This window comes from Natator depressus, chromosome 3 (genome assembly GCF_965152275.1).
Source record: "Natator depressus isolate rNatDep1 chromosome 3, rNatDep2.hap1, whole genome shotgun sequence".
In the NCBI taxonomy this organism is placed as follows: Eukaryota; Metazoa; Chordata; order Testudines; family Cheloniidae; genus Natator; species Natator depressus.
Genome location: NC_134236.1, coordinates 49,781,456 through 49,808,089, shown reverse-complemented (window position 1 = coordinate 49,808,089; position 26,634 = coordinate 49,781,456). Strand labels below are relative to the sequence as shown.

At 44.7% G+C, this 26,634-nt stretch overlaps 1 protein-coding gene across 4 annotated transcripts in view; it reads right to left on the bottom strand.

Annotated features, from left to right (window-relative positions):
• PRIM2 (DNA primase subunit 2) overlaps window positions 1-26,634 on the bottom strand; it is a 297,206-nt gene that overhangs the window by 128,176 nt on the left and 142,396 nt on the right. The window lies entirely within an intron of this gene.

Below are 26,634 nucleotides of genomic sequence, written 5' to 3'. Positions count from 1 at the left end.
ATGTAGTAGAGTCCTGGAGCTAGCACCCAAAAAGGATGCTCTCTAACTTTGTATCTGCTGAAACAGGGAAGAAGGAAGGGAAGAAGTCTAATATGATTGGCCTTGAAACATGCGACTTATAAACACCTGACAGACAAGGCAGAAAACTTTAGATGCGAGAATTGATACAAAGAAGATAGGGGTTATCTGGTGGCAGAATAATTCATTATGTTTTTCCTTTAAATATAAATCAAATTCTATTCTTATAGTCAAACTTTATGGGCTGTGGTTGTTAGCTATGACAAAGAATTCAAACAAATTAAAGATTTCGACATATTTCACTTTATGAAATTCATAATGTTAAGTTAATTATAAAAATATTTAAAATCTGTACACACACAATTCCACAACTCACAAAAACAAAGAGGATTTTCTTTTACAATAAAGAAAACTAAGGACTAAGATCATGAAGCCTTAGCAAATTGGAGTGACTTTCTATAATGCTGGCAACGGGGGTTAATAACAACGTTTGACCATTTTAGCAATAGCAGCATGATGAACAATACAACATCATCATCATAATCACTGAAATATTTAGTAAGGAAATTTTATCAATGTTTATCACCGAAAATGAAACTCTAAAACTAAACAGACTGATTATAACTTCCGTAGTATAACTTTCACCTTCATTAGGGACTGCAAGAAAACCTAATAATTTCTTGTTGACAATATTCCATAAAACTGGTAAAAATTTATTTGCAAACCATATTCTTACTTTACATACAGAAAATAACCATGCCCTATTAATCTTAAATAACCCTACATACACATTTAAAGCGCTGTATTTATTTGCCACTATTTCAGAAAAATCCTATGGATCTTGTATTTTACTAGGCTAAATTCAGATTTAAATGGTGGTTTATTATACTATGCATTAATTTACTAATTTCTTCAGGCAGAAAACCCAAACATTTTGTCTTCATAGCATCAAACAGTAAAATGTTTTACAAAGTAGTCGTTTTATACTAGTGCCATCCCTTTAATTTACATAAACTAATACTTCTGATCATTATTTTTTTTATTTGAGAAAGCAGAAATGATATTCATGAAGAGAACTGAACCTTTTAGAATGTTAATAAAATGAATTAAATAAAATAACTCATCTTGATTTTGTAACACCTACTTCTCTTTTAATTTAATATTTAAAAGATACAAAAAATTTAATTATAATCAAAAACAATTTTATAGAAAATGCTAGAGAAGTTTGATACTATTTATTTTAAATGGCTAATACATATTCATATGAAAGCAACTTCTATTAAATGTCCCAAACACCAGTAAATCTACATATGTTTGCTCATATCCTCAAAAATGGTGTTCCATTTGTTCAGAAATGCTTCAACAACAGGTATACTGGTTTAGGGAAGCAAAATTACATAATGCAAAGCAGCAAAATTATAAAGATGCAAGAATGTGTTTGATATAACACAAAATTTTAGTAGATATTATGTATTCATACAAACATGTATAAACACAAATACACTTGAACGCCGAACATGAACAAATTAGTTGAACTTCACATTTTGATTTTATGAAATTCCTTAAGCAGAGTGCCCTCTTCTCCAGCTTTGTACTCCATCATCATCTTGGTTAACATCTGCCATACAACAGATATGCTAAACGTTTGTATGACATTTTTCAGGTAAGAAATTTCTTTTTGTTGCAGAGCTTTACTACTCATTTCTCGCTAATGGGAAGTAACAAGCAAGCAATCACAGACAGAGGGGAAAGGTTTTGCAGAGTGTTGATTTTTATTGTAGTAGAATAGGCAGGAAAGGAAGTTTCTTCCATATAAAGCAAGGATTTATGGGGAAACCAACCCATTATACCTTCCTAACAATGCCTGCGTAGAGGAATGAAACTTATTTTCATCAATTATCCTGAGGGACTTCTGTGAACAGTTTCCCAGATGTCGAGCACACCATCTGGTGCAGTATTTTAACACCTTCCCTGCAGCAACATTGACACACTAAAACCTTGGCATTTTGGATAGAAAGAGATGAACAGGGTACAATTGGCATGTGTATTCCATATGCTTTAGATATAAAGGACGGTGAAGAAATTTGGCAGCATGTCACCTCCAGAAGAAGAAAGGGGAGCGTCCATGTACCAGCAATGCAGATATAGGTAAGCAACCATTTTCATGTTCTCTCCACAGGTACTAATGCAAAGAGTGGACTAGATGATACATCTGAGGGAAGGGAGCAGAAGGAGACTCCGCCAATTGGAAGGCATGAGATGCACTGTCCTAAGAATGGGGGTTCCACGACCACCGCTCCCAAGAGAAGGAGGCGGGTGGTGGTGGTCGGGGACTCCCTCCTCAGGGGGACTGAGTCATCTATCTGCCGCCCCAACCGGGAAAACCGAGAAGTCTCCTGCTTGCCAGGAGCTAGGATTCACGATGTGACGGAGAGACTGCCGAGACTCATCAAGCCCTTGGATGGCTACCCATTCCTGCTTCTCCACGTGGGCACCAATGAAACTGCCAAGAATGACCTTGAGCGGATCACTGCAGACTACGTGGCTCTGGGAAGAAGGATAAAGGAGTGTGAGGCGCAAGTGGTGTTCTCATCCATCCTCCCCGTGGAAGGAAAAGACCTGGGCAGAGACCGTCAAATCGTGGAAGTCAACGAATGGCTATGCAGGTGGTGTCGGAGAGAAGGCTTTGGACTCTTTGACCATGGGATGGTGTTCCAAGAAGGAGGAGTGCTAGGAAGAGACGGCCTCCACCTAACGAAGAGAGGGAAGAGCATCTTCACAAGGAGGCTGGCTAACCTAGTGAGGAGGGCTTTAAACTAAGTTCATTGCAGGAAGGAAACCAAAACCCTGAGGTAAGTGGGGAAGTGAGATACCGGGAGGAAGCTCGAGCAGGAGAGCACAAGAAGGGAGGGCTCCTGCCTCATACTGAGGAAGCGGGACGATCAGCGAGTTATCTTAAGTGCCTATTCACAAATGCAAGAAGCCTGGGAAACAAGCAGGGAGAACTGGCAGTCCTGGCACACTCAACAAATTATGATGTGATTGGAATAAGAGAGACTTGGTGGGATAACTCACATGACTGGAGTACTGTCATGGATGGATATAAACTGTTCAGGAAGGACAGGCAGGGCAGAAAAGGTGGGGGAGTTGCATTGTATGTAAGAGAGCAGTATGACTGCTCAGAGCTCTGGTATGAAACTGCAGAAAAAACCTGAGAGTCTCCGGATTAAGTTTAGAAGTGTGAGCAACAAGGGTGATGTCATGGTGGGAGTCTGCTATAGACCACCGGACCAGGGGGATGAGGTGGACGAGGCTTTCTTCCGGAATCTAATGAAAGTTAGTAGATCACAGGCCCTGGTTCTCATGGGAGACTTCAATCACCCTGATATCTGCTAGGAGAGCAATACAGCGGTGCACAGACAATCCAAGAAGCTTTTGGAAACTGTAGGGGACAATTTCCTGGTGCAAGTGCTGGAGGAACCAACTAGGGGCAGAGCTCTTCTTGACCTGCTGCTCACAAACTGGGAAGAATTAGTAGGAGAAGCAAAAGTGGATGGGAACCTGGGAGGCAGTGACCATGAGATGGTCGAGTTCAGGATCCTGACACAGGGAAGAAAGGAGAGCAGCAGAATACAGACCCTGGACTTCAGAAAAGCAGACTTTGACAACCTCAGGGAACTGATGGGCAGGATCCCCTGGGAGAATAACCTGAGGGGGAAAGGAGTCCAGGAGAGCTGGCTGTATTTTAAAGAATCCTTATTGAGGTTACCAGAACAAACCATCCCGATGTGTAGAAAGAATAGTAAATATGACAGGGGACCAGCTTGGCTTAACAGTGAAATCCTAGCTGCTCTTAAACACAAAAAAGAAGCTTACAAGAAGTGGAAGATTGGACAAATGACCACGGAAGAGTATAAAAATATTGCTCAGGCATGCAGGAGTGAAATCACACTTGAGTTGCGGCTAGCAAGAGATGTTAAGAGTAACAAGAAGGGTTTCTTCAGGTATTTTAGCAACAAGGAGAAAGTCAAGAAAAGTGTGGGCCCCTTACTGAATAAGGGAGGCAACCTAGTGACAGAGGCTGTGGAAAAAGCTAATGTACTCAATGCTTTTTTGCCTCTGTCTTCACAAACAAGGTCAGCTTCCAGACTACTGCACTGGGCAGCACAGCATGGGGAGGAGGTGACCAGCCCTCTGTGGAGAAAGAAGTGGTTAGGGACTATTTAGAAAAGCTGGACGAGCACAAGTCCATGGGGCTGGATGCACTGCATCCGAGAATGCCAAAGGAGTTGGTGGATGTTATTGCAGAGCCATTGGCCATTATCTTTGAAAATTCATGGCAATCGGAGGATGTCATAAATATAAAGGGAAAGGTAAACACCTTTAAAATCCCTCCTGGCCAGAGGAAAAACCCTTTCACCTGTAAACGGTTAAGAAGCTAAGATAACCTTGCTGGCACCTGACCAAAATGACCAATGAGGAGACGAGATACTTTCAAATCTGGAGGGGGGGAGAAACAAAGGCTCTCTGTCTGTCTGTGTGATGCTTTTGCCGGGAACAGAAAAGGAATGGAGTCTTAGAACTTAGTAAGTAATCTAGCTAGATATGCATTAGATTCTGTTTTGTTTAAATGGCTGAGAAAATAAGCTGTGCTGAATGGAATGTATATTCCTGGTTTTGTGTCTTTTTGTAACTTAAGGTTTTGCCTAGAGGGATTCTCTATGTTTTGAATCTGATTACCCTGTAAGGTATTTACCATCCTGATCTCACAGAGGTGATTCTTTTACTTTTTCTTCAATTAAAATTCTTCTTTTAAGAACCTGATTGCTCTTTCACTGTTCTTAAGATCCAAGGGTTTTGGGTCTGTGTTCACTTATGCAAATTGGTGAGGATTTTTATCAAGCCGTCCCCAGGAAAGGGGCTGTAGGGTTTGGGGAGAATTTTGGGGGGAAAGACATTTCCAAGCGGCCTCTTTCCCTGTTATATATTTGTCAGACGCTTGATGGTGGCAGCAATAAAGTCCAAGGGTAAAAGGTAAAACAGTTTGTACCTTGTGGAAGTTTTAACCTAAGCTGGTAAAAATAAGCTTAGGAGGTTTTCATGCAGGTCCCCACAGCTGTACTCTAGAGTTCACAGTGGGGAAGGAACCTTGACAGGGGAGGTCCCAGACGACTGGAAAAAGGCTAATGTAGTGCCCATCTTTAAAAAAGGGAAGGAGAAGGATCCAGGGAACTACAGGCCTGTCAGCCTCACCTCAGTCCCGGAAAAATCATGCAACAGGTCCTCAAGGAATCAATTCTGAAGCACTTAAGAGGAGAGGAAAGTGATCAGGAACAGTCAGCATGGATTCACCAAGGGCAAGTCATGCCTGACTACCCTAATTGCCTTCTATGATGAGATAACTGGCTCTGTGGATGAGGGAAAAGCAGTGGATGTGTTATTCCTTGACTTTAGCAAAGCTTTTGACACGATCTCCCACAGTATTCTTGCCAGCAAGTTAAAGAAGTATGGGCTGGATGAATGGACTATAAGGTGGATAGAAAGCTGGCTAGATCGGGCTCAAGGGGTAGTGATCAATGGCTCCATGTCTAGTTGGCAGCTGGTATCAAGCAGAGTGCCCCAAGGGTCGGTCCTGGGGCCAGTTTTGTTCAGTATCTTCATTAATGATCTGGAGGATGGTGTGGACTGCACCCTCGGCAAGTTTGCAGATGACACTAAACTGGGAGGAGTGGTAGATACGCTGGAGGGTAGGGATAGGATACAGAGGGCCCCAGACAAATTAGAGGATTGGGCCAAAAGAAATCTGATGAGGTTCAACAAAGACAAGTGCAGAGTCCTGCACTTAGGACGGAAGAATCCCATGCACCACAACAAGCTAGGGACCGAATGGCTAGGCAGCAGTTCTGCAGAAAAGGACCTAGGGGTTACAGTGGACAAGAAGCTGGATATGAGTCAAAAGTGTGCCCCTGTTGCCAAGAAGGCTAACGGCATTTGGGGCTGTATAAGTAGAGGGCATTGCCAGCAGATTGAGGGAAGTGATCGTTCCCCTCTATTCGACATTGGTGAGCCCTCATCTGGAGTACTGTGTCCAGTTTTGGGCCCCACACTACAAGAAGGATGTGGAAAAATTGGAAAGAGTCCAGCGGAGCGCAACAAAAATGATATGGGGACTGGAATACATGACTTATGGGGAGAGGCTGCGGGAAATGGGATTGTTTAGTCTGCGGAAAAGAAGAATGAGGGGGGATTTGATAGCTGCTTTCAACTACCTGAAAGGGACTTCCAAAGAGGATGGATCTAGACTATTCTCAGTGGTAGCTGATGACAGAACAAGGAGTAATGGTCTCAAGTTGCAGTGGGGGAGGTTTAGGTTGGATACTAGGAAAAACTTTTTCAATAGGAGGGTGGTGAAGCACTGGAATGGGTTATCTAAGGAGGTGGTGGAATCTCCTTCCTTAGAGGTTTTTAAGGTCAAGCTTGACAAAGCCCTGGCTGGGATGATTTAGTTGGGGACTGTTCCTGCTTTGAGCAGGGGGTTGGACTAGATGACCTCCCGAGGTCCCTTCCAACCCTGATATTCTATGATTCTATATCTTTAGAGCACTAGGAATGTCCATTTATATTAAAACCTTCCATAGGAATGCTAAGAGATAAAACAAAATTATGGGAGAAATATTTCACAGGAATTATGGAAAGAGGAACTTTCTGGAGCTATAAGAGCAGCTTTTTCCTCACAAAAGCAGCAGTGTGATTCTTGTATAGATAGGGGAACTTTTTCCAAAACCTGCCTTTCAAAGATAATGGTGACTAGAATACCTGCCAAAGGCTTGTCCTCTCTGTCATCCTGATTAAACTTGGCATCTGATGATATGCAAATGGAGAGTCCTATGTACCCACCTATTGAATGCTCCTAAGGCTGATACCCTTTTCAAATCTTTAACATCTTGGTAGAATTATGACCAGAGCCATGCCAGTTTTGATCCATGGGTGAGCAATTCTCTGCATTAGGTTTAAACACTCTTCATGGTTTTGAACAAGTGGTGGATATGAATCCTTTCCAGCAGTTGTCCAGTACTAATGGGTACATTTCTCTGCACAGGGCAATGACTGGCATGTTGTCTAGATGTGTAAATAGTGGCACCCTGCATTGCTGTTACTACCTGCCATTTCTTAAGACTCTGTGTTTGGAGGGTGGATCTTTGTCTTTATCATGCGGAGGATTTTGTTTCTTTGGGGAAAATTTTACCTAGGTTTCTTTGGAAGCTTCTGCTTCTTCCCTCTGTTAGGATTATAGTTCCTTCGAAATAACCTGGGTTGGCATGGTGGCTTTAACAGTAACGATTAAGGCCTCTCAGCAATCCCAGCTACTAACTTCTCTAATATTTCCCCAAATAGCTCTAATATTTCACCAAAAATTTTGTCAATCTGGATACACATCTTTCAGATGAATAATTGCTATTCATGGGTGCTACATGGACTCCCTGTCGGTACAAAGTTAAAAGCTGCTGCTCTTGTTACAGATCACATTAAGGGGTTGATCAGGAAAGAAATATCTCACTTTAAACAAGGATCTTATCTTCAAGACAAGCCATTTGGTAGCTACTAAGTAGGCTTTCCTTACATAAAGCCTTTGTTCTGAATGGCTATAGCAAAGGCTTTAAAATTGCTGTGTAGTATCATCCTTGTGTGACTGTATTTCCTATAAAGGTGGAGCTACTGCTTCAGCAACCTTAAGCTCCCAAAACATATGAAAACTCTTTGTTTTGATAGACCATTTTAATTTAATATTGGGTTTTAATAAAAAATCCTCATTTGAATCTTATGTTCTCACAGGAGGTGTCCATAGGAAACTGTCTATCCAACAATGTCTGAAGGAAAGCTATTTCATAAATACTAATCAATTCTTTGTGAACCACTGACATCCTCTCTTGGAAAAGTCCTCTAGCTTTTAAAGGTTTTTTTTGCGGGAGGTGTATGTGTGGCACTTTCCAAGGCAGTTTGAAGGGGAGAGGTACCATGTTGGCCTGGGGACCACTCAACCCAGGAATACTGAGACAAATACCTCAATTGTGGAAATAGCTTGCTAAGTGACTCTGGGAGCCTAATAGATGACTGTCTGCTCCCCCAGGCTGGCTAGTGCCCAAGTACTATAGGAATAACCTAGTACCACTCAAGGCTTTTCTACCGTAAATCTAGATTCATTTTGAACAGTGAAGTGATTTTTCCACTTACTCCTTTACAATCCCATGATCATGCAGTTTCACGGGGAGTGGATGCCTCATGTGACTCTGCTCTCATCACAGACTGCTTGAAGTGCTCATCCCATTTTAATGTGGAGCCAGATCGGGAGCTTAGGAGGGTTGGGGAGAGACAGACACCCTTTCCTGCCTTTTGGCATCTGAGCCCCTTTCCCTGGCAGAACAAGGTTCCTTAGGCTGAAAGCCAGATGGACATAATTTCAATTCCACTGCTATCTGAGGTAGGGCTTCCCAGAAAAGACAGGTTTCTCTGCATGCCCAGACATTCTGCAGTGCTGGGAAAGGAACAGTGAACTCAATACAGAGCGCTGTAAGAGCCTCTGTACAGGAGAAAACTCCCAGCAAACATTCCTGGGGCAAGGGTGGGGGGAAGTAGGGACCAGGAGCAAAGGAGAAGGGGTTTAACCCCTGATTTTCACCCAATTGCATGTTAATACAGCTATACTAATACAGAATTCTGAGTAATAATTCATTTAAACTACAATACAGAACAGTATTTCCCAGACCCGTCAGAAGCAGTGCAAAGGCCTGGGAGAGTCAGGGGTAACAGAGGAGATAGGGAGGGAAGTAAATTGCTGGGAAGGAGCCTGGGCATGAACTTGGAGGGTTGTTGGGTATGGGTGGGAAAAAGTATGGAACAGGTTTTTTGGGGGGGGCGGGGAGGGATTGTTAAGGAGCTTCCCCCATGCAGACCCTGGCTGACCCCTAGCCTCTCCCATTCAGTCAGGCACATCTGTCCCTGTCTCCATGTGTCTCTGTGCCCTCACCCAGCCACTCCCCTGTCCCTACGTCCCTGTGCCCCCTTCCCCTGTCCCCATGTGTGTCTGTGCTCAGGGATGCTGGAACAATTTTTATAGTGGGGGTGCTGAGAGCCATAGAATCAAACTGTAAAGCCTATCTATAATGGAAACCACTTCAAGCCAGGGGATGCGGAAGCACCCTCAGCATGCCTAGTTCCCAGCACCTAAGTCTGTGGCCTCACCCAGCCACGCCCCTGTCCCTATGTAACTCTGCACCTCCTCCCCCCTGTCCTCATGTGTATCTGCACCTACCTCCCCCCTGTGGCCCTGTGCCTCCACTCCCATTCAGCCCCTGCCCCGGTCTGTCCTTCCCCACTAGCCCTTATGATCCCCTGTCTGACCACCCCCCCCGCACCCCATGCTGTCTGTCTCTCCATAACCCCCATCTCCTGCCCTGGCCACAGGTGCTGTGAAGAAAGCTCTGCAGGCTCTCTCTTCCTTAGCTGGCTGTGAGCTGCAGCTTTGTTCTGTCGCCACAGCGTCCACTGGTGGGCATAAGGAAGAACTGCAGACATTATTTTCTGCTGGGAACTGCTGCTGTTCTTGTGTCACAGTGCCCACTGGTGGGCAAAAGGCAGAACCGCGGCAACATTTTGAGAGAAGCTTTTTTCTGCGCAAAAATTTAAAAATCTGCAGGGCTCATTAATTATGCATACACAAAGTAGCGCAGAATTCTCCCAGGAGTAAGTTGAAGACAGAATTAACCCTAGACACAGATATTCAAGTAGGAAAGCAGTGTGAACGGGCAAAACCAAGAAAAACGTGCTATACTTGAAAAACAAAAAGCTAGCTTCGAAGCAGTAAAGAGATTCAGCATGACTGTTAAAAGTCATCATCACCATAAGATCCCTGAGGCTAACAGAAAAAAATTCCAGGCTACATGCACAAGATATAGAAAAAGTCATATCTCAAGAGATGATTCATATTCACCCAGAAGTGCACAATATAATAAATGCACAAAATATGGACATTTTGCAGTTGTTTGCCACAGTCAGGGAGTTGACACATTACAGACAATCAAGAACCATTGTTTCTGGGAGCTAACACTTGTGATGGCTCAGAACCTGCCTAAAGTATGAAAATGGATGTTCCTGGCAAGACTATTGACTTTAAAATTGACTCAGAAGCTAATGTTACAGTCATCTCAGAAGGAATTCACAATCACCTTCAACCCCTCCCAAAGCTGAAGTCACCTGACACAGCTCTGATTAGCCCAGCAAGTTACACGTTCAGAGTGTATGCAATCAAAGGACCACAGACTAACATCCTTCTAAGCTGCAGCATGACAGCCATGATGGGCACAGTGAAAAAAGCGGAAGATCTCAATGGAATATTTGGTGATATTGTACTTTTGAAAGGAGAACCAGTACAAATAATTTTATGAGACAATGCTGAAGCATATTGTATACATACACCTCACAGGATTCCTATCCCATTATTTCATAAAGTGGAAACTGAGTTAAAGAGAATGGAACGGATTGGCATAATTGAGAAAAGCTTTTAGCAAACAGCATGGTGTACCCCAATGGTACCAGTTATAAAGAAAAATGGGCAAATCTGAACCTGTGTGGCTCTTAAATGAAGCAGTTGTGAAAGCAAAATATATCCTCCCAACACTGGATGACTTTCTCCCCAAAGTGACCACATTCTTTTGCCAAAGGAATTTGCCAGAATCTACTTGAAGCATCCAATTTGGAGAATAAAGTGCTAAACTGACTATATTTATCACACCTTTTGGGAGATTTTGCTTCCAAAGATTACCTTGTTGGATTATCAGTGCAGCTGAAATTTTCCAAAGGTAGATGGCAGAACTGTTCACAAACAAAAAAGGAGTTGTAGTTTACTATATGGCTCTTGGATGGAAAAAAACAAAACAAAACCCTCAATGAAGTCCTAAGCCTAATCAGTCACTGTGAACTGAAGCTAAACAAGGAAAAGTGTGTTTTCTGCCTACCCCAAACTGAGTTTTTGGAACAGACCGTAAACAAATATGCCTTGAGAAAGTAAAGGCAATTTGAGAATTGAATGCACCAGTGAATGTACCAGAACAGAGATGCATATGGGAGATATTAAGTTACCTTGGCTGATATCTACAAGACCTTTCTACAGTGACAAAACCACTGAATGAACCACTGAAGTCCAACACATATTGGCTATGGGGGTCAAATCAAGAGCAAACTCTACAGATGGTATATGAAAAACAAAATGACAACTCCTCAAGATAGTAGAACCACCACAGCTAGTCACTGCAACTAATGGACAGCCAGATGACCAAGTTGTTATATATTCAGGTCATGTAATTAGAAAACTAGTACGATTCACAGACACTTAGCAGACGGATAGGTACTGAACTTCAAAGACAGCGTGATAGTGTAAATATTGTAAATTCAGGAATGTAGAACTTAAAGGGGGAGATGTAATGGAATGCTAAACTGCATTATACTGTTCAGCCACTAGGTGACAATGTGTCTAAAAATACCTTATTTATGCTAACCTCAGCTATACCTGGCAGTACATTAAATCATCTTACGATGAACTTATCTGATTGTATCTTGCTCAGAATTAAGCTCTATAGTCAGCCTGTATGTGATATAGGAGCACAACTGCTAATTAGAGTGGGCAGAAGGGGAATGGTCTAAAAGCCATGTTTTTTGTGCAGTGAGCTGAGGAGAGACTCCAGTATCTGAAGGAAAAGAAAAGGAGTACTTGTAGCATCTTAGAGACTAACCAATTTATTTGAACATAAGCTTTCATGAGCTACAGCTCACTTCATCGGATGCATACTGTGGAAAATATAGAAGATGTTTTTATACACACAAACCATGAAAAAATGTGCTGGAAATGGCCCACCTTGATTATCATACACATTGTAAGGAGAGTGATCACTTTACATAAGCTATTACCAGCAGGAGAGTAGGGTGGGGGGAGAGAAAACCTTTTGTAGTGATAAACACCCATTTTTTCATGGTTTGTTTGTATAAAAACATCTTCTGTATTTTCCACAGTATGTATCCAATGAAGTGAGCTGTAGCTCACAAAAGCTTATGCTAAAATAAATTGGTTAGTCTCTAAGGTGCCACAAGTACTCCTTTTCTTTTTGCGAATACAGACTAACACGGCTGTTACTCTGAAACCTGAAGGAAAAGAGACAGTTTGGACCTTTTCAGAGGTTCTCTCCCCTCTGGCCCACATCTGTTGTGGAACTCACTGTACAAGCTCTCAGGATAGTGTTCTCCTCAAACTTAGAGACTCTCCCCAAAATGCTCAGAAGCTCCTGATCAGGCTTTTTTGCATTGGAGCCATGGCTCTTCAGGGCAGGATGAGGACTTGACATGTTGGTCTGATCATGAGCTCTGTGGTCACAGCATGATGAGGGTTGCCTGACTGCAAACAAATGGGCTTTCATTTGCCATCTCTAGAGCCTATAAACCCCACCTCCTATAGGGAATACTGCTTAGATTTAGCCTCATGTTTGCAGGACAACTTTGCCATGACTGATAGGATGCAGAGGAGTCCTGGAGAGGAGGCTCTACGGTGATGGAAACCACATTGGTGACCGATACCGAAGAGGAGCAGTAGGGACATGTCACCACTTGCGGAGAGCCATCTGAGGTGAGCACTGCCCAAATTCGGCACCCCAAAACCCCTCCCACGCTCCAACCCCCTGCCACGAGCCCCCTCCTGCACCCAAACTCCCTCCCAGAGCCTGCACCCACTCCCACACTCCAAACTCCTCGTGGCCATTCCTCCACATAGGAGCAGCAGGGATATGTCGCCACTTCTGGGGAGCCACGGAGGGAGCCTGCCGGCCCCGCACCAACCGGACTATAAACCAGACTTTCAATGAAGATCAAAAATGTTTATACAGCTTTCCGGTTGGCAAAGTGCTGGATAACACAGCTTTTATTGTAATATGCAATTAATGAAAGCATTTTAAAAACGAGTAAGTGAATGTCAAAAAGGCAAGTAAATGTCAATTGGAATAATAGGTACATACTAATTAACAAGTGGCAAGGGAATGAGTCTCACTTCCTTTTCAAGCAACTTTGGAGGTGTTGAACTGTAAAATATTCTATGAGACACTCTTGATTGCCCCTTCAAACACAATTCTATTGAGCAAACTTACAAAGTTTATCATATTTTATTGGTTTTAGAAACATTTGATTATATATAAATTAGGAATGCCTCTGGACCCAGTGGAAGTTGTCAAAAGAAAATTGTTAAGTTTGTCTTCTTGTGATCAGAGAAATTACTACATATAATGACATTCTTCTTACTCTTACACCTGTTTGTATTCCATAATTTAGACAGTAAAATAAGCATATTTATTAAGTTATTTAAAATTACTTATTTCTGTTACCACTACAAAGCCAATATATCAATAGGTGAATTGACAGGAACCCATCTAGCTCACACATTCACAGAAGCATTAGCTTCATTTTGACTGCAAAACCTTAGAACCTTTATTGCTGGTGCTGCTTTAATAACCAGAAATAACAGTGTGACATTCAGTTCCAGGATGGGTTTGAAGGGCTGTGAATCAGGAAAGAGACACCAATTCTCACTTGTAAATAGAACAAATTTCACTTGAAAGTCACTGAGACACAAAAATGAAACTCAGTGTTGCTAACTTTCTCAATTTTATCAAAAATCTCATTACATTAGATGTTTTAGTTAAAGCCCTGGCTCCTGGAATTCTGTGATTAGATGAGAATCTCAGCTAATAGGTTGATAGCATCAAAGGACAGAGCTTGGATATACTCTGCACCCCTCTAGGGAAACCTGAATATTGTAACCACTAATCTCTCTTCATAACAATGGCTGTAAGCCATCTACCATGTTTGCATAAGAAGGCCTGATAATTTGAGATCCTGAACAGGATGGAAGTAGAAAAGACCTTTTTCTTCCTTTAAGGTCAAGTTGCTTCTGTCCCTTAGCTAAGGGCTTGTCTACACTACCGCACGGGGTCGATCTAAGATATGCAACTTCAGCTATGTGAAGAGCGTAGTTGAAGTCAACATACTTAGATCTACTTACCACGGTGTCTTCACTTCAGTAAGTCAACAGCTGACGCTCTCCCATTGACTCCACTTGTGCTTCTCTTTCTGGTGGAGTACCGGAGTCGACGGGAAAGCACTCAGCAGTCAATTTATTGCTTCTATACTAGATGTGCTAAATCGACACGCACTGGATCGATCACTGCCGCTGATCCAGCGGATAGTTTAGACAAGCCCAGACGGAGTAGCCTTTGGGTGCTGTTGTTTGGACTGCTCTATAGCTGCCTGCACCACCAAAAAGTTAGGTGGTGGGTGAAAGAACAAAAACTCTCCCCCCTTGGACAGAACAAAGTGCTATCAGCCCTCTGAGGGTGGGAGCACAAGAAGCAACACTGTGCCATACCATCTTTTGCTGGCTTCACAATGCCTCGTTGATGAGGAAGGCCACTCGACTGGAACTGGAAAGCTGCAGAATGTCTAATAAACTGTGCTGAGGCTGCTGGACTTCCTTAAGATGCATCTGTAGCTCTGAAGCCACGCTGTGCATGAGCTCTTGATACTGTTTAAAGTTGTCTGGTGGAAACAGAGAAGATGGAGTAACCACTTCATCTGGTGAAGATGACAAAACTGCTCCTGAAACCAATGAAGCCACCTCCTCTTCCTATTCCAAATATTCCTACAGTGGGCTGTGGGCAAATAAGACTCCTGCACTGATCCTGGTTATCTAGAGTAGGGCTCCCAGGGTCCCCAGTATTGTCAGTTGGATGAATCATCTGGCAGAGGACCACTCCACATCATACGGCATCAATTGTCTTTTGGCCAATCATACCTGGGCGGTAGCTGGAACCCCAAAATTTTGGGACTCCTGCCTCATGCCACCTCTGGCAAATGCTTCAGAGACTTCCACAGGGCCTCAGACTCATCCAAAGAGAAAGCAGGATCCCTTATCTCCAGTGGAACTGCCGGTACCGATGGCTAGTCCTCAAGGCTGGCAGGTAGGATGGGAAAACAACTCTGTCTCATCGGAATAATATCTTCCTCTGGTATATCAACGTACTGGAACGGACAGTCCCATAAGAGAAGTGAATGCAGCTAGGGAAGAGCAAAGATGTTCTCTGGGGAGATGTAGGCCTCTCATCAACCTGAGGTATGAGAAAAGTCCATTGGCAGAGCCAGGGCTTTGCTGTTAGTCAGCTCCTTCCAGGGTCTTGTTGCTACCAGTACCGCATCAGCTCTATAAGTCGATGGGCGCACCAAAAGCTGTTTATCCCAAGCCTTCACCATCAGAACCAATGTCACATCAGATCCATACTCCTGCATATGTCCTTCTGCTGTCATGAAGATTTACTCAAGCTTAAGTCCTTAGCTCTCACACACACCAGCTCTCCCGACTTTGACGAGGTCGGGGAGAGATCCCTTCTCTTCAGGACAGTTTTAGATGAAGATAGTATGTCCCTATGTCTATGAGAGTGCCCTTCGCTCTCATGCAAAGCCTTTTCCTTAGGCTTAACAGTTAGCCTCCATTCCCGAGTTCATGGTCAGAGGGGTGCTGCACACTTGGCGAGACTGATATATTGGGGGACAGATCCCCAGCCTGGATCTGATTGGGGTTTCATTGCCTTTTCTATGAGATGTTTTCCAAGTCTCAGTTCCTGACCCTCACAAATTCTGAGGGGAAAGTGAAGCAGATGAAGCACTTGGCAGAAATATTAGCGTTGCCTACGCAGTAGATACAGCGCTGATGTTAGTCATCCATTGAAAAGGAGCAAAAATAGGAAACAGTTGCTGAACCCTGAGATGCTGGGCATAATCCCAGAATTCTCGGGACACAAAAAATTCCTGACTGGAGAAGAAAAATGGGGAAAACCACTGTCTAACTATACTATGTATGTAGACTATGCTATAAAGACTACTAAAACTGACTGTATAAAATATCTTGCAGAAATGATGCAGTAAAAAGGGAACTGAGGACACAGAAGATTCCGACTCAGACTACACGGCGCTAAGAAGGAACTAGAGAGGTGTCAGCCTGCACCACTTTTATGGCCTCAGTTCGGAGCACAAGGAGAGGCTATGACACAAATGTGGGCCACCAGACACTGCTTGCAAAAAATTCCGGACTCAGGCACATGGTGTGCGTGCATATCCCACATGTGGAATACGCTTAGGGACCATCACTCAAAAAAGAATGACTGGAAATTAGACAGTAAATATTGCTCAGTTCTGTTGCTCAGGTTTGGCCCAGCTGTCCCGCCATCATGATAGGAAGAGGAGTGGAGTGGAGGAAAGTGGACGCAAGGCCATATTTGAGTGAGCAGCACTGCAATCCAAGTTATAACAACCGAAGTTGGCAGCCAGGTCCAGCCCCGCAAGACAGGAGCCCCAGGAGCTGCCATTTGGGGGTGGTACGTGTTTTGTTTTATAGATTGGTTTTCGTGTTATTTCACATTTGTAAAAAACACATTTGATCTGCATAGTCTCTGTTCAAAGCTAAGGCATTGTCTTATTAATGTTAAATTATAAAGTATAATTTGTAAAATGTAAGCACAAAATTGCATTTTAAAAAGCTACAAACTGTATCAGTAAAAACAGGAGAATACACATATAATCCTCTGCCCTCCTGACATAGTGTAAGATCCCACAACCAATTACCAGGTGCAATTTGATCTTTCCCTCATCCCTCTTACTGGCAATGGTGTCCGTCCTCCTGCCCCCACACTTTTGCAGATTACAAAGACATTTGATTTATTTTTAGTATTGTTTTAAAATGTCTGGGTTGTGTCAAAGTAGCAGGACACAGCAATTTAATTTTATTGTAGCTACTAGGCAATGCTTGCATACCTGTAGTCCATAAAAATATTTTCTTACCAAGGCTTTTAATAAGATCAGCTACACTTTTTAAAAAAATGATCTTACAGAATAACGGGCAGAATTTTAATGAACAAGGTCAGCCCTTAGGACTATATCTTTTATTACTAGAACTAAGCCAGATGTCAAATAAAATTAACTTTTACAAACAGCTGCTGGGCTAATGTCACTGATTTCAAACAACTAAGAACCCTATGTCTTTTTGAACTACATTTTTGGAACAAATTAAGCTGATCCCAATTATAGATCCCAAACTGTCAGATGCTACAGTCTGCCCCCTCTCACTTTGAAACCAAGTTTATCCTTGTTTTCATATTCCACACTTGCACAAGCTGGACTAAAATACATCATCACTACAATGTTGACTTCATCTACACAATGTTCTGAACATGAAGATTACCTTATCAGAGAAAAGCAAACATACTATCCAATATGTAAGATATGTAAAAAAATACCATAACCTTGTCAAGCAAGAAGCGTGGCTTCAATCAAGCTCTAGCTGTGCTGAAGTAGTTTCATTTACAGGGAATATTAAACATTGCAGAGTTAAGATATTTCCAGTTCAGAGGTCTGGATGATGTGAAGAACTGACAGAGTAAATTTCAAACAGCCCATGCAGACATCCCAGAGCTGATTTCAGATAATGAAAACTATGGTGTGCAAAGTTACTATGCAGAAGCCAAGTTAAGCTCTATATTATCAATATTATACAGCATTTAAAATGGAGAAGGAAGGGAGAAACATTTAGTAGGAAAGCAGAAGTGACAAAGAAACAGAAGGGTCAGACAACAATATGGGGCAGATTTTGAAAACAGGACCACCACATTTTTAGGATAAGTAAACTCCACAAGTTCAGTTCCACATTCATGCACTTCTGTAGCAGCCACCTCATCTACACAATTAGGATTGTTAGCAGCAATGAAAGAAAACTAGAAAGTGAAAATCAAATTGCCTTTTTGATGCAACTATGGAGTTTCCAAGAGCAAATTGTCTAAGGCCTGGTCTACACTACGAGTTTAGGTCAAATTTAGCAGCGTTATCTCAATTTAATCCTGCGCCCGTCCACACGACAAAGCCCTTTTTTCGACTTAAAGAGCTCTTAAAATCGATTTCTTTACTCCACCCCTGACGAGAGGATTAGCACGGAAAATCGGTCTTGCCAGGTTGAATTTGGGGAACTGTGGACGCAATTCATCAGTACTGGCCTCCGGGAGCTATCCCAGAGTGCTCAGTTGTGACCGCTCTGGACAGCGCTCTCAACTCAGATGCACTGGCCAGGTATACAGGAAAAGGCCCGCGAACTTTTGAATCTCATTTCCTGTTTGTCACCTGCACAGGTCATCATGCAGAGCTCATCATCACAGGAGACCAAGCAGTTCCAGAATCGCCGAATAGCTCCAGCATGGACTGAACAGGAGGTAGGGGATCTGATTGGTGTATGGGGAGACAAATCCGTGCTGGCAGAACTCCGTTCGAAAAGACGAAATGCCAAAATATTTGAAAAAATCTCCAATGGCATGAAGGACAGAAGCTATAACAGGGACCCGCAGCAGTGCCGCGTGAAAAATAAAGAGCTCAGGCAAGCCTACCAAAAAACCAGAGAGGCAAATGGCCACTCCGGTTCAGAGCCCCAGACATGCCACTTCTATGATGAGCTGCATACCACTCTAGGGGGTGCAGCCACCACTACCCCAACCCTGTGCTTTGACACCGTCCAAGGAGTGGGAAGCAACACGGAAGTGGGTTTTGGGGGCAAGGAAATGAGGAGGAGGAGGAGGTTGTAGATAGCTCACAGCAAGGAAGCAGAGAAACCGGTTTCCCCAACAGCTAGGATCTGTTTATCACCCTGGACCTGGACCCAGTACCCCCCAAACCCACCCAAGGCGGGCTCCCGGACACTGAAGGTGGAGAAGAGACCTCTGGTGAGTGTACCTTTGCAAATATTATACATGGTTTAAAAGCAAGTGTGTTTAATGATTAATTTGCCCTGGCATTCACAGCCAGTACAGCTACTGGAAAATCTGTTAACGTGTCTGGGGATGGAGCGGAAATCCTCCAGAGACATCTTCATAAAGCTCTCCTGGATGTACTCCCAAAGCCTTTGCAAAAGGTTTCTGGGGAGGGCAGCCTTATTCCGTCCTCCATGGTAGGCCACTTTACCACGCCAGGCCAGTAGCATGTAGTAGAGAATCATTGCAGAACAAAGCATTGCAGCGTATGGCCCCGGTGTTTGCTGGCATTCAAACAACATCCATTCTTTATCTCTCTGTGTTACCCTCAGGAGAGTGATAGCATTCATGGTCACCTGGTTGAAATAGGGTGGTTTTAGTAAGCGGACATTCAGAGGTGTCCATTCCTGCTGGGCTGTTTGCCTGTGACTGAACAGAAATCTTCCCCGTTGTTAGCCACGCGGTGGGGGGAGGGGTGAAGCCATCATTCCAGAGAATGGGGGGAGGGAGGGGGTAGTTGGGTTTCTGCTGCACGTGAAACCGGAAACAGCAGCCCCTCCTTTTAAGTTGCCAACCCATTTTTAATGGCCAACCCAATGGCTGCTACATATGGCATATGAGGACGCTGCTGTTTGAAACCATTCCCACATGTTATGAAGGTTAAAGAAGCCAAAAGACTGTGGCTTACCATGGCTGCCTGCAAGCCGAATTCTGCTGCCCGGCCCTGTGTGAGTGATCTCTCACACCAAACTGGCATACCCTCAATAAGAGGCAAAATGCGACCTTGTAATGAAAGCACATGTGCTATGTAATGTTAACCGCAAGGTTTACCGTGAAAGAGTGAACCCATTGTTCTATAAAATGTGTCTTTTTAACTACCACTCTCTCTTTTTTTCCCTCCACCACCAGCATATGTTTCTCCTTCCCAGAGGAGGGGAGGGTGCTTAGCTTACAGGAAAGTAGAGTGAACCCGGGGAGGCGAGGCAGGGGGCAGGGTCCATCAAGGAGAAACACACAGAACTTTCACACCGTAGCCTGGCCATTCCTGAAACTGGTTTTCAAAGCTTCTCTGATGCGCACCGCACCCTCCTGTACTCTAACTGCCCTGGTGTCTGGCTGCGCGTAATCAGCAGCCAGGCGATTTGCCTCAACCTCCCACCCCGCCATAAATGTCTCCCCCTTACTCTCACAGATATTGTGGAGTGCACAGCAAGCAGTAATAACAGTGGGAATATTGATTTCGCTGAGGTCTAACTGAGTCAGTAAACTGCGCCAGCGCGCTTTTAAATGCCCAAATGCACATTCTACCACCATTCTGCACTTGCTTAGCCTATAGCTGAACAGCTCCTGACTACTGTCCAGGGTGCCTGTGTATGGCGTTATGAGCCATAGCATTAAGGGGTAGGCTGGGTCCCCAAGGATAACTATAGGCATTTCAACATCCCCAACGGTTATTTTCTGGTCTGGAAAGTAAGTCCCTTGCTGCAGCTGTTGAAACAGACCAGAGTTCCTGAAGACGCGAGCGTCATGTACCTTTCCCGGCCATCCCACGTTGATGTTGCTGAAACGTCCCTTGTGATCCACCAGTGCTTGCAGCACCATTGAAAAGTACCCCTTGTGGTTTATGTACTCGCTGCCTTGGTGCTCCGGTGCTAAGATAGGGATATGGATTCCGTCTATCGCCTCACCACAGTTAGGGAATCCCACTGCAGCTAAGCCATCCACTATAACCTGTACATTTCCCAGAGTCACTACCCTTGATATCAGCAGCTCAGCGATAGCGTTGGCTACTTGCATCACAGCAACCCCCACAGTAGACTTGCCCACTCCAAATTGATTCCCGATTGACCGGCAGCTATCTGGCGTTGCAAGCTTCCACAGGGCTATCGCCACTCGCTTCTCAACTGTGAGGGCTGCTCTCATCTTGGTATTCACGCGCTTCAGGGCAGGGGAAAGCAAGTCACAAGGTTCCATGAAAGTGCCTTTATGCATGCGAAGGTTTCGCAGCCACTGGGAATCGTCCCAGACCTGCAACACCATGTGGTCCCACCACTCAGTGCTTGTTTCCTAGGCCCAGAATCGGCGTTCCATGCCATGACCTGCCCAACTGACACCATGATGTGCACGCTGCAGGGGCCCCGTACTTTGTGAGAAGTCTATGTCCACGTCCTCATCACTCTCGTCACCACGCTGCAGTCACCTCCTCCTCGCCTGGTTTCGCTTTTCTTGCAGGTTATGGTTCTGTATATCCTGCTGGATAATGCACGCGGTTTTCATACTGCTCATAATTGCTGCGGTGATCTGACCGGGCTCCATGTTCCCAGTGCTATGGTGTCTGCGCTGAAAAAAGCCGCAAAACAATTGTCTGCCATTGCTCTGACGGAGGTAGGGGAGACTGACAACATGGCTTACAGGGTTGGCTTACAGGGAATTAAAATCAACAAAGGGGGTGGCTTTGCATCAAGGAGAAACAGAATGGCCCCCTCAAGGATAGAACTCAAAACCCTGGGTTTAGCAGGCTGTTGATTTCATGAAGGGAGGGAGGAGAAAATGAATACAAAACAAATCTGGTCTATTTCTTGTTTTGATCCACTTCATCTATCTTTATACATCTTGCTGGCAGCAGACGGTGCAGTACGACTGCTAACCATCGTCATCGTCATCTCCTGGGTGCTCGGCAGAAGTCGGTGCAGTGTGACTGCTGGCCATCGTCATCTTCTGGCTGCTCATTAGAAGACTGTGCACTACGAATGCTGGCGGGACTGAATTGCCATGATACGAAACTTAAAAGGGAAATGACCTGGATGACTCACTCCCATGTTTGCCCAGGAGCCCCTGACCGACCTCACCAAGGTCGGCTAAAAGAACACCCTGGAGTACGGTGACGATGGCTACCAGTCATACTGCACTGTCTGCTGCCAAAAGGCAATGAGCTGCTGCTGTATAGCAATGCAGTTCCGCGTCTGCCAGCACCCAGGAGACATATGGTGACGGTGAGCTGAGCGGGCTCCATGCTTGCCGTGGTATGGCGTCTGCACGGGTAACCCAGGAAAAAAGGCACGAAACGATTGTCTGCCTTTGTTTTCACGGAGGGAGGGAGGGAGGGAAGGGAGGCCTGACGATACGTACCCAGAACCACCCGCGACAATGTTTTTGCCCCATCAGGCATTGGGATTTCTACCCAGAATTCAAGTGGGTGGCTGAGACTGCATGAACTGTGGGATAGCTACCCACAGTGCAACACTCCAGAAGACGACGGTTGCCTCGGTACTGTGGACGCACTCCGCCAACTAAATGCACTTAGAGCATTTATGTGGGGATACACACAATCGACTGTATAAAAATGCTTTCTACAAAACCGACTTCTATAAATTCAACCTAATTTCGTAGTGTAGACATAGCCTAATATACTGACAGAATTCACTAATCTTTTCTCGCAGACATGTGACAACGTGTAAAGGAAGCTTTTCTATTGAATTCTATGTAACAACCATATTTCTCAGGCAGAGTGGACATAATGATACCAGAAAAGGTGACTGATGTCATGTTACTAGTCAATGGCTTGCTGTAAACAATAACATGACATGATTTTCACAGGGCATTGATAAAAGAATGACGTGGAGTCTGGGTAATAGGCCACTATCAGAATTAATTAAGATCTGGCACTGTTGATGCAAACGCCTCTAAATATGAAAATAGTAATAAACCAGCTTTAGACAGGACAAAGAATGGAAACAAGATGACAACTCATTTATGGATGCCTAAACATTAGTCTTGACTCAGATTTTTAATTCATGAAACTGCCCAGTCTACTTTGTAACTACTGGAATTTTCATATTTAATAAAACACATTAGAGATTTAAAACTTCAAAACACTGAATGTAACCCAATCAATAACATGTTGATTTTCCAAGAAACTAAAGTGCAAAGCAATTAATTTTCTTGTGGCACAATCATAACATAGATTTGCTAAGATTTTAATCGAATGGTAACACCCACCCACTCTGGTTTTGTGCAGGGGTTACGGTTCTGAAAGCTGAAGATACACCTTATCAGTTAATCAAAAGTTTTCCTTTTGGACAAACTTTATATGCTTGAACTTAACCTGAAGGTGTGGGGGGGGGTTGTTTCTTTTTTTTAAACACTTTCTCAAAACTCACAAGTACCTATTTTGCTGGATATATACATTAATCTAAATAAATACAAGCAGCTTTTTCTTCCCCCGTCTTTATATTTCATGCAATTTTATTGAAAATTAGTTGATTTGTGTTTTTTCAAAATCTTTGTGTATTAGCATAATTTCATGGGACCACAAATACAGAAAAGAAAAAAAACTTCTACCTGACACCTTCTCACAGATTTGCATAGACTCTGCCTGCTCAAATGCCTTTTATTTGTTTACTTTCATTTCAGCTATAGGACAGATCATTTACGTACTTCTTAAATCTTATTTTTGTGTGGTCTAAACTGTTCTAATGTTGGCATTTTTAAAGTATATGGACTGTTTTTTCAAAGTTTCTTTTCCATTCTAATTCAACTAATTTTGCATTGTTTTACAAGTGTGTACCAAAGCTACCTTAATTTATATTTGTCAACATATTGTGACAGGGCAAGGCCAGATGGCTATAGGAAAGTAGTGAGAAACAGGTATGTTAGCCCCATGCTAAACAAATCCCTGTTACCATGTAACCAAATGTCAGTTCCTCCAGGTTAATCAAGACACCTGGGGCCAATTAAGATCCTTCCAGAAAGTAGTGGAGACAGCTAGATTGATTGGGACACCTGAAGCCAATCAGGGGCTGGCTGAAACTAGTTAAAAGCCTCCCAGTTAGTCAGGTGGGGGACGTGTGTCAGGAGCTGTAGGAGGAAGCCACGCTGCTGGAGAAATGGAGCAATACAAACCCTATCAGGCACAAGAAGGCCCTGAGGTAAGGGTGACGTAGATATTGAGGAAGGGGGGGCTGCTGTGGGAAAGTGGCCCAGGGAATCGTACTTGTTCTGTTTCCAAAAAGTCAGCTACCAAGAGCTGATACTTATCAGGGTCCCTGGGTTGGAGCCTGGAGTAAAAGGCAGGCCCGGGCTCCTCCCTCCCGGACTAATCATTGAGACTGGTAGACAACAGAGACTATGCAAGGGAGGATAGCTTCTCCTCACCTCCCTTGCTGGCTTATGATGAAAACGGCTCAGTAGACTGTAACTCTTGCCTCTAGAGAAAGAAGGGCTATGTGGAGGGTCACAGTGAGCCTCTGAAGCTAGCGTAATCCGCCAGGAAGCACAGGACCCACTGAGACAAGGTTGGACCTTTGTCGCAACTGGTGTCAGGGGTGGGATCGTCATTCACAGCGTGGTGGAAGAAAGAGATTTTAAAAAAAAAGCACACTGGGGGTTTGGGGGGGGGTATTTTATTTTGTTTGTTTGTTTTGTACCACAATAGATGAGGTGGTGAGAGCTCTGGTGCAAGCCACGGCAGCCCAGTAGGAGGCCAACCGGGTTCAGGGAATGGCACAACAGGAATCTATGCGGCTATAGCAGGAAACGAATCAATTATTAACGGGCCAGGCAACCCAAGATCGTGCCCTCTTGCGAGAGGTAGTGGACCAGCTAAAGATCCTCACCACCAAGGCCCGGGGGTCCGACAGGGCCTGAACCCTGAGGGCCACTGGTTGTCTGCCAAAGATGACATCAGAAGATGACGTAGAGGCATATCTCCTCTCATTCAAGAGGACTGCTCAGCGTGAGGCATGGCCCCAGGAGCAGTGGGCCAGAATTCTCACCCCTTTTGTGCGTGGAGAGGCCCAGAAGGCCTACTTTGACCTGCCTGCCATGGACGCCGTTGACTATCTCCAGCTGAAGGCAGAGATCCTAGCACAGTCAGGGGTGATGGCAGCCCAGAGGTTCCATGAGTGGAAGTACCAGGAGAACAAATCCCCGAGGTCCCAGCTATTCAACCTCATAGACCTCGCGCAGAAATAGTTACAGCCTGAGGCGTGCAGCCTGGACAAGATTTTGGAGACCCTGGTCATGGACCATTCCATGCAGCACTGCCACCAGATCTCTGCAAATGGGTAGGCAAGAATGATCCATCCATCTACGACGAGATGATCACGCTGGTAGAAAGACGGATGACAGCCAGGGAATTGACCCGACTACCCAAGGAAGGCCCCTTTCGAAGCAAGCACCCGAACCCAACCCTGGAAGGTTGGGTGACCAAACCCCCAAGGAGTCCTAGGTGGAAGAAGGGGTGAGCCAAAAACCAGCGGGGACCCCAGAAGGAAGGGATTGGCCTAAGTGGGGGGAATCCTGGGACTAAACCCCCTAACTCCCATGATAGGGGAGTGATTAGAAGCAATTATAGATGTTACGCATGTGTGGAATAGGGGGACATAGCAGCACAGTGTCCCAGCACCGAGGAGCCTATGCAATGTAACTTGGGGGATTGGGAGGTCCCGTGCTCCCTTATCCACCTTGCGGGGGTCGCATTAGCCCTGCATAACACCACCAGGCCAGTGAAGATAAACGAAGCAGAGACTACAGCGCTTGTGGACTCCGGGAGTGCTATCACCCTCATATCGGGTAAGCTGGTAAAAAGTAGCCAGCTGCTACAAGCCAAACATGTAGCAGTGACATGCATGCATGGGGCCGTGAGCCATTACCCCACCATCCCAAAGGAGATATTGGTTCAGGGGAACCCCATGCAGGTGACAGTGGGCGTAGTTCCTAAACGCACATAACCTGGGAGGGACTACCCAGGCTTTGATAATTTACTCCTCCCGGAGAGGCTGGAGGGAGGTGGGGACCCTGACAGCAGTGACTCGTTGCTGGGGGAATGTCAACCCCCGATGTTCATTGAGATTTCTCAGGATCTGTTCTCAGCCTCCAAAAGGATCCGGAAGACCAAAAAAGAGAGGAAAGCCGCGAAAGCCTTGGGAACCCGGATCCTGACCCAGGGCAAGAAGACCGCCCTAGTAGGCAGATGGACACGAGCAGCCAACAGAGAAACCACCACCACAGAAGATGAACCGGAGGCCGGCCCCAGCCGTGATAGTGGTGAACCATTGGAAGAAGCAGAAGCGGGCCCCTGGGAGCTCGATCAGGTTAGTCTCAGGAGAGAGACTTTCAGGCGGGACCAGGCAGAGGACCCCAGATATGATAATGCCAGGAAAGAAGTGGCCGAGATAGACGGGATACCCGTGGATGGGAAGGTGCGGGGTCCAGGACCTTACTTTATAGTAAAGAAAGATCTCCTGTACCGGGTGGAGCAAATGCAGGAGCAAGAGATACAACAACTTCTGGTGCCACGAAAACATCAAAAAGCCATATTGAGCCTCGCTCACAGTCACCTGTTTCGAGGACACCTAGGGTAGAGAAAACCCAGGCACGGATCCTGCGAAGGTTCTTCTGGCCAGGAGTACACAAAGATGTCAGGCAATATTGCACCTCTTCTCCGGAGTGTCAGCTACATAGCCCTCGCCTGCACTTGAGGGCCCCTTTGATACCTCTTCCAATAATATAGGTACCATTTGAACACATAGCCATGGATCTGGTAGGGCCCCTAGAGAAAACAGCTCAGGGCCACCAACATGTACCAGAAAACTGTCCCCCTATGCAACACGGCTTCCAAGACAATAGCAAAGGAGCTAGTACAGATCTTTGCCCGGGTTGGGCTGCCCAAGAAGATATTGACGGATCAAGGGACACCTTTCGTGTCCAAGTTAATGAAAGATCTCTGTTTGTTGCTCCACAT